Source organism: Pezoporus flaviventris, unplaced genomic scaffold, assembly GCF_033815535.1.
Source record: "Pezoporus flaviventris isolate CSIRO_AGI_PZ_B2104156 unplaced genomic scaffold, CSIRO_AGI_Pfla_v1 ptg000001l, whole genome shotgun sequence".
NCBI lineage: Eukaryota > Metazoa > Chordata > Aves > Psittaciformes > Psittacidae > Pezoporus > Pezoporus flaviventris.
In genome coordinates, this window is record NW_026892549.1 from 58059604 (window position 1) to 58072284 (window position 12681).

The following is a 12681-nucleotide window of genomic DNA, read 5'->3' on the forward strand; positions in this document are numbered from 1 at the left end:
TGCCTTGGAGAGATTACTTTTGTGACTTGAGTTTAATCAGTCTAATAAGGCTGAAGTGTTAAAAGCCAACAAACAGCTCCTAAGGTTTAAGGAACTGTGTATTTGTGGGTAAAATTTGCTTCACAATTCTTTCTAGTAGCCTGTTTGTGTTGGAGAGCTGGGAAGCAAGAAACGCTTCCATGTTGAGGCTGGGAGCAAGAAACGCTGCAGTTGGAGGGGGTAGTGGAGTTTACAAGCAGCAGCCTTGAAAACCTCACCTTTGTGTATGAACTGAAATGGTTCTGTTCTTCAAACAAGTGGATAGTTACTTGAATACTGCCTCACATACAAGTGGGGAGCTCAGAAAGCCACCTGCTTTTATATCCTTGGTTTGGCATAGGTGCAATATAAACCTGTATTCAAACCCCAACAAACTTGACAGTGCTTTACGTGTTCAGGAGCAGACCTCTAGGTACTTGGGAAAGGGGGATGTCCTTAGTGGGTCTGTTCTGTTGATGCAGGACCATTGGAACTGCAGTGACTCTTGCCGCTATGGCTGGTGTAATCCAAACCCAGGGAGGTGCTGGATGGCCTTGGACCTCTGTGTGTTCTCCTGTGCTTCTCTTCCTAAACCTTCTTGGCCCTTGTCACATAAGACCTTGGAGTGACAGATGTGATGGCTCAGTAAGAATTGCAGGTGTGACTACTGAGGGAGTGTTTGGTAGAACATAAGACTACTAATAGGGGAAAGGCTTGTCTACTCTGGTAGTTAACCCTCTCAAATGTAACAAAACTATTGCAGTTGTATTTAGAAATACAGCCTAAATTTCCTATTGACGTGAAGGATGTATGATAGAAACTCAAGTCCCGTTGTCAGCTGGTCCACTGGAGATCATTTAAAGGGTGAAAACGATGGTTTTAAACTAAAAGAGGGAAGATTCAGGCTGGATGTGAGGAAGAAGAAATTCTTTACAATGAGGGTGGTAAGGCACTGGCACAGGTTGCCTGGAGAGGTGGTGAATGCGCCATCCCTGGAGACATTCCAGGCCAGGCTGGATGTGGTTCTGAGCAAGCTGATCTATTTGTTACAGAGCCATAGAATGGTGTTCTGCAGGTAGGCTTTGTCTGAGCATATTCTCAAACAGTATCAATCTCCACAAAGTCTTAAATCTCATCAAATACTGTTAGGAAGGGCACAGGGAGAGTTTCTTATGTGTTGGGTTCTTCCTTTGCTTGTAGTTCTAAGCACTGAGTTGAAACTCTAGTGTGTAATGGTCGTGTACCCAGTGTATTGTGGTATTCTGGCTGCTTGATTCTCCTTTAGAGTCAGTTGTATAGTAATAGGTAGAAATAGTTTCCAAGCCTTGACAAAGATGACATCTGAACTTCTCCTGTCACTTCTGATAGCTCTTTTGATTACATGGCTACAGGTAATTCTTGCTAATGATGGCCGTGGTTTAAGAGAAGGCCCTGGCTTAACTTGAGCCTGTTAAGCCTTGCTTCAGTGGGTTCTTCTCTAATCTCCTGGGCTGTTTTAGAAGCAGTGCTATCAAACTGCTGCAGCAGAGATGAATGGAAGTGGTTTGCTTTTAATTTCTTTCCCCTTTTTTTCTGCCTTCTCATCTGCAAAACTCAATGGTGAGAAATGGTGGGTCCTGAAGGCTTCTGACTGAGCAAAGCGATATGGAGAAGACTAAGTTACCTAAGAGAAGTATGAGTTTGCCCCCTTATTCTGCCGCCATCACTGCCACTTCTTTTGTTCTATTTGGACTATACTTTCTCAGAGAGTAAGACATAACTTTGATAGAAGTAAGAATACTAGGTGGGAGAAGTTAGTCCTCAGTAACTTCCAATAGGTAAATCAATCTGTCTTGAGCCATAGATGTAGGATGTAGACCTATAGAGCTGCTCTAAGGTCTCCCCTTAAGGAGCCTTCTCTTCTCCAGGCTGAACCAGCCCAGCTCGCTCAGCCTGGCTCCAGAGCAGAGCTGCTGCAGCCCTCACAGCATCTCCATGGCCTCCTCTGGACTCACTCCAGCAGCTCCATGTCCCTCTTGTGCTGTAGCCTCAGAGCAGGATCAGGACTGTGGGGGGGGTCTCCCCAGAGCACAGCAGTGGGGCAGAATCCCTTCCCTGACCTGCTGGGCAGGATGAAGGGGTGGGAGGCAGGAAGATGGGCTTTCCCATGCAGCTCCATAAGACCTAGTCAAGACAAAGCTCAGAGGTATGATGTGCCCTTTGGCTTTTGGCAGAGGAGTCACTGCTTCTAACAGCCCTGGAACAAAGTTGGGGGGGGGGGGGGGGGGGAACTACACTGAAATCGTGCTATAAAAGATCAAGTTGCTGCAAAGTATAATTAAGAAAATGAGGCTAATTAAGATAACATGGAGGATTATGGCAAAGCTCAGGGGAAAGCATGTTTAGTTTCACTTCTTAACCTATTCTGTTGCCCACAGTTTACGCTTACCTTAGGTAACCTGTGGTGCTGATGCTGCTTGTGTAACTCACAACCCAGTCAGCACTGGTATGTGTGTGTTCCCCCATTGACTTTAAATGATTTCTTGTGGTCGCCTTGAACTTCAACCCCACCCCCCCCCCCCCTTTTACTTTCAATGCCTTGAGTTTCACTATTAGTTGGTTCTTTAATCAGGAAAGATTGTTCTGCTGATACTAGTTCTTTATAAAGATTAGCTTAAAAAAGCCCAAACACTTGAAGTTAATCACTCAACTGATTTGTATTTGTTTAAAGTTCACTTTCCTTTGTAAAAGCTGCAAATCTCCATGTTCAATGAAGCATTTTGTTTGTGAAATGTTATCTTGCAGGGATTAGCCAGTGGGAATGCAAATGCTCTATTCTTTCTTCCCCGCTGCTCTCCCGGAGCTGCACATTTCATTTCCATTTGGAAGTGCTGAATGTTTGATAATTAGGAATATTGAAGCTGAAGAATGAGCTGCCTCTCAGATACACACAAGTCTGCAGCAGCATCATAAAGCCTGAGAGGAGATACCAGAGGAAGCAGAACGCTCCCTGCTCCCACACCATGGGAAGCTGAGCATCTCACGTGCTGTGATTTGCTGGGCTCATGAGTACTTGTGTGTGGTGGTGGTGCTTTATCTGCTGAGTGCAAGGAGCCCCTCTCCTTTCCCAGGCCATGGCTCAATGAGGCGTGCAAAGCCATTTCAGAGCTTGCCTTGGGAGTGTCTCCAACAGTTTGCACCAGGCAATAAATATTTTATGCCTTCTCTTTTGAAAGATGAAGAAGTTTCTGTGCAGATGCATTTCAAAGCGGCTTTAAATGACACTGACCTACTTTCTGGCACTCATGATGCTGCTTCTGTAAGTAATCTGGGGGCAAGAGCATTCTTTAAAGAAACGTAAGGACTAGAGGAGTCCTTTCCAGGCCTCCTTTAGCAAGGCTGGGGCACAACTGATACCTGGTGGCTGTCCTCTGGAAGAACATCTGGACAGTGTAACCCTGCTGCTTCTACCTGTCTGCTGCATTATGGCTGGGGTATTCTACGCTGGGCATTCAGGCTCTTGGTAAAATACTACTAGTAGTGAGTATAGGTAGAACCTCGTGATTTCTGAGGCTGTCTTTACATTTTTTTTTTTGGTGGAAATACAAAGGTTTCTCCAGACCTGTTCCTCCTCTCACACTACCATGTGTGTGCTTCATGGGGAGCTCAAGTTTTAGGGTAAGGTTCAACTCTTTGGCAGGTTCAGCAGAGGTAAGAGGAGCTCCTTAGAAGGAATTCTGATGCTTGTTCTTTACAGCAGTAGGTTAAGTGTTCAGCATGTGGACTAGGAGCTCACTAGCAGGAGCTGCTGCTATGCCTTGAAGCTATTGTCCTGAGCAGTCTGGTCCCCCAGGTTTGGGTTTGGTTGAGAAGGACACTTAGCAACAAGGTTTTGGCAGTAAGAAGCTTGGTTAGAATAGCTGAAAACCCTTGTAGATGCAAACAGGGCATGTTCTCTGTATACTTTTCTTTCCTCAGCCTACGATAGAATACCTATTCCACTTGCATTCTGCTTCTTCTACATCATGAAATCATGTAAGCAGAACCTGTCCTGGATTTCCTCTAAGAATCAGTCATATCATTTTGAGGACCTTGGAAGTTTTAAGGCTGTTACCATGAAACCTGTGAAGTTTTCACTCTTTGGAGCATCAAATAGTTGAGACTTTCTGTACAAGGTTTTTTATTGTATCCTCAAAAGAGAAGAAGTGTTTTGTGCTTCAGCTTGGGGTTCAAGTTAGTTCCTCCTAGGTCAGTGTCCCTGCTAAGTATGCTCCTCTCATTTCTACTTTTGCTTTAAATGCAGTTCTTTGCACTTTGGAATTCTTTAAAAGCCTCTTTCTAAAGTAAGTTTCTTAGCTTGTGATGTATCCTGCAGTGCAAAGATGAGAAGAAGTACTGCTGATGAGAGGCAGAGAACTCTGGCTTATTTGGAACGAGGTACAGGGTAGGAAAAGGATATCAAACAGGTTGCACTTTTAAAGGCGGATGATGCTGTTTGAGATGGTCCTTGGGACTCTGCATCTCACTTGGAAAGGAGAAGAGCCTTTTTCTATACAGTTACTACATTTCTGTTGCTCACTTTTGGTCAAACTGAATTTGAGCTGTATCTTATATCTACTTCCCCACATTATGTTAGTTACTGGACTTTACCAAGGTGGATATTCTCAGCATGTCTTTCAAGGTATTTAGCTTGTTGTCTTCACTCCGGGCTTTCACACTGCTGAGGCTTGGTTGCGTGCCTTTGATGTGGTCAGATCTATTAGGACAGAGCTGATAGTGAAGGAATGTTTTGGTCACCCCACTGCTTCTGAAAGAGGTTCAAGAGCAGGGGCAAAAAATCCACTTATTTGCAGAAGGTTGTCAGCCCTGCATGGCGTTTTTCATCCTTTAGGAATTTGGCTTACCTGTGCTTTGGCAGGTACTGCTTTACCCTCACTGCTAAAGGAGAACATATTCCTTTACTTCTGAGAGCTCTTGATCAAAACAGAATCACAGAAAGAATCGCAGGGAAGAGCTTCTTCCTAAGAGCTCATCTCAGTCTCCCCTGTTCTGGCAGGTTAAAGCCATTCCCCTTGTCCTGTCCCTACAGGCCCTTGTCCAAAGTCCCTCTCCAGGTTTCCTGTAGCCCCTTTAGGCTCTGGAGCTGCTCTGAGGTCTCCCCTTAAGGAGCCTTCTCTTCTCCAGGCTGAACCACCCCAGCTCTCAGCCTGTTCTTCAATGAGAATGATCATATTCATAGGTTAACACCAGGCAATGAAGCACTACCTGGATTTTAGGGTACCTGTAATATGGCTGTTGTCTGCTTTGCATGAATTTGCATTTAGGAACTTCAAAGATATGCTCAGTGGGGTTAAGTCTCAAATAATTGATCTGACTAACTGGCAGAGGTGCACAAGTACTGATGTAGGATGAGTTTAACCCTTTGTGCAGTTGTGCTGCAGAGTGAAACTGCAGCATCCTCTTTAGATATTAACCCTTGTGTTGCTCTGGCCGAATGGAGACTCTGTGGCCCTTTGTGCAGTGTGTTGCTGTTGTCTTCTGTATTCCTTTCTCTTCTTTAGTATATTTGTGGTGCTTGTTTTCCTTCTCTTTTCCCTTGTGTTTGAGAGCTGGAGGCTGGCTGGGGCAGGAGCCATGGCTCCAGTGACACCATTGTAAGAAGAGAATAGACAAGTGAATTTCCGTTAGCATCTTTGATGCTGAGAAATGAGGCATGGAATTCATTCTTCCTTTCAGAAGCCTAATTTTAGTCTATCAGCAGATCTTTTAAAGGTTCTGTTTCTATTACCAAGATCAAAATAGTGTTGTTCATCAGTTACTGGGGAAATCCTACAGTGCCCTTGTCTGCTTTGGAATACCCAGCATCTCCCAGTGATTCCCGTGGGAGCTACTCTCACACTTGATGCTCGATAAGACTGATGTGCTGCAATGTTGAAGCAATGTTTTAGTCTTTCCAAAGGGTGAAGCTAATATTAAACTTTGCACCTATTGAACATGGAATTACATGCACAGAAATACTCATGGGCTTTTCTGAGATCCTCCTGTCTCCCTGTGATCTCTTTCAAATGGAAGGCAATCAAGATGACTTAATATCTACTTTGAACCAAAAGCAGACTGTGCTGACTGTAACAGTTTGGTCTTCAACTTCAAGCATGAGTCAAGCTTCTATTTTAATGCTGAAAACCCAGACAAGCACTTTGTAAAAGCCCTTTCAGGACTAGACCCAGTCCAGCAATACAATCAATACCCTGGAAAGCTGTCATTGCAGGTTGTGAACCTTCCAGCACGGGCATGCTCTGCCTTCACCTTGCTCCATGGGTTATGGGTTCCCTGGCATCCTACCCACACTCCTGTCTGCTGAAGGGCCAAATATCTTGTATATCAAGACCATAATTGGGAATATTCACTACTTAATAGATCTGTATTCAGTAGTTCTGAAGCTAAGTCTCTTCACAAAGTAATGCTAAGCTGCTTCTCTGTGGTTATTTAACTTTCCTAAGCGGTGGTGCAGTGTGTCCTTATGACTCTGAAAATCTTTCCTTGTCTGTCATTCAGCATTGATGGAGAGACTCGGCTTAAAGGTGGTACAACTGGTGGCACCAGTTCTCCTGAGTGTTATTATGTGGGGGTGGGTTCAGTGGGGCACCGTTAATCCTCCTTTGAACCCCAGCAGCACAGGCTTTGCCAGAGAATCCACAGGCTGGATTTAATCTTTCCAGTGTTTGGATCTGATCTGCTCAACTTTGCAGCACCATCAGCTTTGTTGTGAAGCCATGAGTTGTAGAGTCTGAGTACATTCTGCAAGGATGTTTTCTCCGTATCAGTACAATCCCAGCCTGGTTTGGGTTGGAATGGGCCTTAAAGCTCATCCAGCTCCAACCCCCTGCCACAGGCAGGAACACCTTTCACTAGAGCAGCTTGCTCGAAGCCCTGTCCAACCTGGCCTTGAACGCTACCAAGCCCATGGGTAAGCTGGAGTTGCTTGTTTAGAGGGGAATACTGGAACCCTTCACTATGCCACAGCTCTGTGGTGGGGTTGCCATCATGATGTTGGGGAAAGGACAGATTAATTCAAAGAAATCACCTAAACCCCCTCAATCCTGACCCTTCCACTATTTGGGAATCTATGTGCTCATGGCATCTGGAGCTGTTGGCTTGCCAAAGCACAGAAATAGGTTTGCAGGGAGAAGTGTAAGAGGAGTGAGGTGTGGTTTGTGAGCTTTGAATACCAGTCTTGGTTCCAGGTAACCCCTTTGTCCTGGAAGGTGGCTGCTGGAGTGGTGTAACCCATCAGGCTCTATTGAATAGAAAGGATCATGAGGTTTGTGCCTCTCTTGGCAGTGGACTCTCTGGACTGTGTGTTTTGCCATGCCTTACTCGGTGATGCTGTCCATGAACTGCTGTGTAATGACTCTTTGCTGTCAGGTTTCACCTTCTGCTCGATAGACCAAGATCAATGCAGCTATTTGGACGTGCGGTCACTGCTCTGCTTCCTCAGCTGGTGGAGTTGTGGAGATCTAAAGGCAGTTTTACTAGTTCTGTAAAGTTGGTTGCAACATTTCTGATCAATGGACAGTTCTTCAGGCAGCAAACACTTACAGCCTGGTGATTTGAAGTTAATCCACTGAGAATGAGGTTTGATTTGGTTTTGCTCTTCTGTTTGGCCATTCAGAACTTGAGCTTTCCAGTTAAACAGTCTGCCCTCCCTCCTTTAACTGTGCTTTTCTGTGCTGGCTATAAACAGAAACATCCTAGTTGAAAACTCTTTTCACACTAGTGTGCTCATGGTCTATAAACCACTTGAGCTGCTCTGGGAGAAGAGAGAAGCCAGAACTAGATTAATACCCCATCCAAAAATAACCCAGACAAAGAAAAAGACCAAACTCTGATAGTCAATCCAAGTATTGCATCCTTGACATCTGTCACTGATACTGAAACCTGCAGGCACTTGCTTTATTCGAAGTCAGGTACCACTGGTCTCACCCAACCTTTGCCAGGAGAAGGCATGTGATTCCTACAGCTTCCTAAACCCAGAAGAAGGGCTTTGGCATCTGTTTCCTGCCAGCAGCAACTATCAGATTGGCATTAGATTTGTCTTCCCTTCCTTCCTTTATACTTTCTTTCCAGCAGGTGGAAGGCCTGTTCTGCAGGCTCCTAACTCTTGACAGGTTTAGCATGATGGCTTCTTGGCAGGTAGGGGTGATGCTGTTCATTCAGGCTGCCATAAAGATTCTTGTCTTTTTGGTTCTCTTTCAAGTGAAGCTTCATGCAGGAGCTATTTAAAATAGCTCATGGGACTTCTGCCACTGGTTTACTTATTAATACCCAGCATTGCAGCAGGTAGAGCCGACTTGCAGGGTCACCACTTCTACCTCCCCCAAATGTAATATGAGACAGGGTGAGCTCAACAAATGTAGCAGTGGTTCATGTTGACATACATTTGAGTATGCTCTGAATTAAAATCATAGCATCCCAGCCTAGTTTGTGTTGGAAAGGACCTTAAAACTCATCCAGTTCCAACCGCTGCCATGGGGAGGGACACCTTCCACTAGAGCAGGTTGCTCCAAACCCCTGTGTCCAACCTGGCCTTGAACACTGCCAGGGATGGGGCAGCCACAGCTTCTCTGGGCACCCTGTGCCAGAGCCTCAGCACCCTCACAGGGAAGAGCTTCTGCCTGATGTGTGTGTGTGTGTGTGTGTGTGTGTGTGTGTGTTCACAGCTATGAGCAAGCCAAATGCCTGTCCCACCGTACTTCAGTTGCTGGTATGAAGTGAAGATCACCAGCCTGCTTGACCCAATATGCTCAAGGCTTTGTAGGTTTTCTTCAGTGGACTTGGGTGCTCCTCGCACCTCCTTACCTTTTGCTATGCTAATGTGCATCCATGGTTTCAGAGCTTGGCTGCTGCAATCCTCTGCTCCAAGGCTGCTGTTTGAAGAGGCCGCTGAGCTCAGAAGAGCATCTGCAATGGTCCATGGCTGTGTTTGCTTGGTGCTCCCCACCTTTGGGGTGGCTTTTGAGCGAGTCCGAGACCTCACATTTGGTCACTTGGGAAGGCTCACTTCTGAGCTGCTGGCTTTCTTCTGGTCCTTCTTCAAAGCTGAACTGATGTGTGCTTTTCTCATGGAGAATATGGGTGGCACTGCACAAAAGAACAGGATGGTTTGGGGACAATTACCCAAAGTCATTGGGCAACAGTTATTTGATCTTTAGGTGTTCTAGCACTCGGGTGAAAGGAGCTTTCTGTAAAGTCATTTGAGCAGCTCTTGTGCAAACCGGGTGCTGAATCCTTCAAGAACCTAAGAAACCTGGTAAATGACTTGGCAGATGTTAAAGACAGGGTAGAGCTGAAGTTTTGGGCAATGCAGTGCCTGTATTTATTAGGTAGGAGGATGAAGACATGGATTTAATTGGCAGGATGACAGCACATTTCAGGTGTATTCATCACTGCTGTCTGTGTGCCTGGCTCAGGTAACAGATCCAGTTGCTCTCCTTTGAAAGGAAACCAAAGCTCAGTAATGCGAATAACTCCTCTTCAGGTTGCTTTTCTTACTGCAAAAAGCAGTGGGGGTTTGTTGGGTTGGATTTGTTTGTTTTCCTCTGTGTAAGGTGAAATCACTCTCTGCAACAAGTTTACTATTGGTGGTAACCAGGATGTCCCAAATGTAATCCACGTGTTGCTGTCCCATCTGTGGATACGCTGTGGCAGAAGGTGACAAGTTGTGACGCTTGGGTTGTGGGGTGCTGTGGGTGCCTGCAGCTTAGCCAGAAGAGCTGCTGCTTTGCTGGAGCAGCTGGATACAGCCATTGCGGACTCTTAGATTTAAAGACTCCTTTCCCCATCACAGTAGCTGCAGCCTGACAGTTCAAACACAGTCTTGTTTTGATTCTTGCAGAGAAGTTTCAGCCTGGAGAAGAGAAGGCTCCTTAAGGGGAGACCTCAGAGCAGCTCCAGTGCCTAAAGGGGCTCCAGGAAACCTGGAGAGGGGCTTTGGACAAGGGCCTGTAGGGACAGGACAAGGGGAATGGCTTTAATCTGCCAGAACAGGGGAAGCTCAGGTTGGAGATAAGGAAGAAGCTGTTCCCTGTGAGGGTGCTGAGGTGCTGGCACAGGGTGCCCAGAGAAGCTGTGGCTGCGCCATCCCTGGCAGTGTTCAAGGCCAGGTTGGACACAGGGGCTTGAAGCACCCTGGTCTAGTGGAAGAGTTGGAACTGAGTGAGCTTTAAGCTCCCTTCAAACCAAACCATTCTATGATATAATGGTTGTGTTCTTTCTGTTGTGCTGTTCCTGTGGTGAGCCTGTGCCTCGCCTGAGTCAGAGGATCTTGGCAGAAGGTGGCTGCTCAGGAGTATATGATGCTGTTAGCAGCAAGGTTTTGAGTTGGCTCAGGGATGTAGGGTTGTGTGGATTCACATGTGTGCATGTCTATCCTAACTCCACCTTGGATACGAATGCTTGAGTTTGTGAGAGAGTTCTGCTTAAGTTGACTATGGGATCACCTTTTGTTTCAGAGACCTCCTCTGCAGTGAGTACAGACAGCTCCTGTTTGCCTCAGGGTGTGATTGCCACTGATCTGTCCAGGCTCTTCCTGTCTGAACTGGCTCAAGGTCATTCCTTCGGGCTGTGCAGCCTGATCAGGGTGTTGTAGCCTGCTCAACTCACTCGTTTCATGTGTCTAACCTGCCTTTGGGTAAATGGACTAGTATCAGTGTGGTCTGTGGTGTAGATGATAGGTGATGTTGGGCTAGAGAACTCAGTGATTGCTGAGTAATGCTGTCTTGCATAAAGGTGGGCTTTGCTTTCCTCCCCCCAGGAACTGAAGAGCTGGAGATTAAATACATATGTTAATCAGACCGGGACATGGTATGGTTGGTTCTGGGAGCTTTGAGCAGGGATTGAAGGTGCCCAGCACTGGCCATTACGCATGAAGTTGTCTCTTTGACATGCCTGAAGTCCAGGAGGTGACCTCTGAGAAGTACTGCTCTGTCTAATGGCTGCTGTGGAGCCAGTCTTCGCTGGTGCTCATTGCTGGAGCATCCAGCATGCTGATAGTGCCATCACAGCATGCACAGTGTATGGCAGGATGCTTATAGCAGTAGTTGTGTAAACTTACGGGGTTTGGCCAGCTAGACACCAACTAGAGAAACAAGACTTGCTGAATAAGCAACTTAGAACTGAACACAAACACATAGTGCAGCCTTTGCCTAGCTGATGAATTAGTAATGCATTGCTCTGGGTGTGATGGGCTCAAAGCAAGGGTAGATGACACTGCTGCTGAGTAGATACTTCCATTGAAAGTCAGTTGCTATAGAATCACAGGATGGTTTGTGTTGGAAGGGACCTTAACGCTCATCCAGTTCCAACCCCTTGCTATGGGCAGGGACACCTTCCACTAGAGCAGCTTGCTCCAAGCCCTGTCCTTTAGCCATGGGAGTTGGGCTCTGCCATCCCATGGTCCCTCCTGGTGTAGGCGAGCTGGGAGGAGGGCTGGTGGAAAGCAGTGTGCTTCCAGTGTTGTGGTTTGCTTTTTGAGCTCCTCAATCTGCCAAAGCTCTGCAGAAGGCACTTGTTTTTATAGTGAAATAATGATGCTCATAGGTGGTTTAGACACAGATGTAGCTGTGGCTTTAGCTAAGTATGAGTATGGTTACTTTTGTCATGCTAGAAACTCCTTCATTCTCCTCATTCTCCTGCAAGTAACAAGTGTGGGACTCCTTATAGTAGCTTACACCCCCCCCACCCCCCTGGAGTCTTCAACTGGAGTAATTTTGCACTAAGAAGTAGCAAGTAGCAGTTTAGAAACTGCTGGCATTGAGCTTGGAACTGGCTCTTATTCTGAAGGAGGCAGAATGCTCATTATTCACTCAATGTTGTTTTTTTCCTCCTGTTTTCCTGCAAGACTGTATTTTCATCGTGTCTGTGAGCTCGCCTGTTGTTGTCACATTTGCAAGTTGTTAATAACATCCTGGTTTGTTAATGTATTCTTTGTATTGGCAAAGTCGAAGTGATTTATTGTCTTAATCCCCTTTATTTACCATTCTGCTGCTTCCAAGTCAGCGGTTCTGCTGACTCAGCTGTGCAGAGGATACCTTTGTGTGCAGGGAAGATGCAGGGAGGAAAACTCAGACCTGGGTGTCTCCTCTGCCTCCTTCTCCTCCCAGATGGGAACCAGTGGAGCCTGCTGGACACTTTCACTGGTTGCTGATTCCTTTCATTAGAAAACACTTGGCTTGGAGTTTCCCCATGACCTGATTCATGCCTCAGATATAGTCAGAGATGTTGGACACCTTCAACACAGGCAGCCCTGCTAGCGAATGCTGGGCTGCATGCACTGTGCTGCTCTCTAAATCCTAGTTCAAGCCCTTTTTCAGCTGCTGAGACAATGAATTCAACCATATGGGTTCTTCCCAGCCCCTTGCTGCTGTTGGACTCCTGAAATGCTGCTGTGGACCTCTTTCCAGGAGAACAAGCACTGAAACATCTAAGCATGGAGCAGTCTCTCATTCCAAGCAGCACATGCTCACAGGGCTTTCTCATTGCTTGTCCAGATCCTTCAAACCACTGACCTTTGCAGAATGCCCTTGGCTGTGCCAGCAGAGGAGCATGCTGGCAGCTTGAAGATGTTTTGTCTGGCGTTGGAGCAGAAGTGAACACTTAGTGCTGGTGGAAACAGATGAGAGGGCA

At 46.3% G+C, this 12681-nt stretch overlaps 1 protein-coding gene across 15 annotated transcripts in view; it reads left to right on the forward strand.

The window, feature by feature from the left end:
* Window positions 1–12681, forward strand: part of HDAC4 (histone deacetylase 4) — a 214683-nt gene that overhangs the window by 27827 nt on the left and 174175 nt on the right. The window lies entirely within an intron of this gene.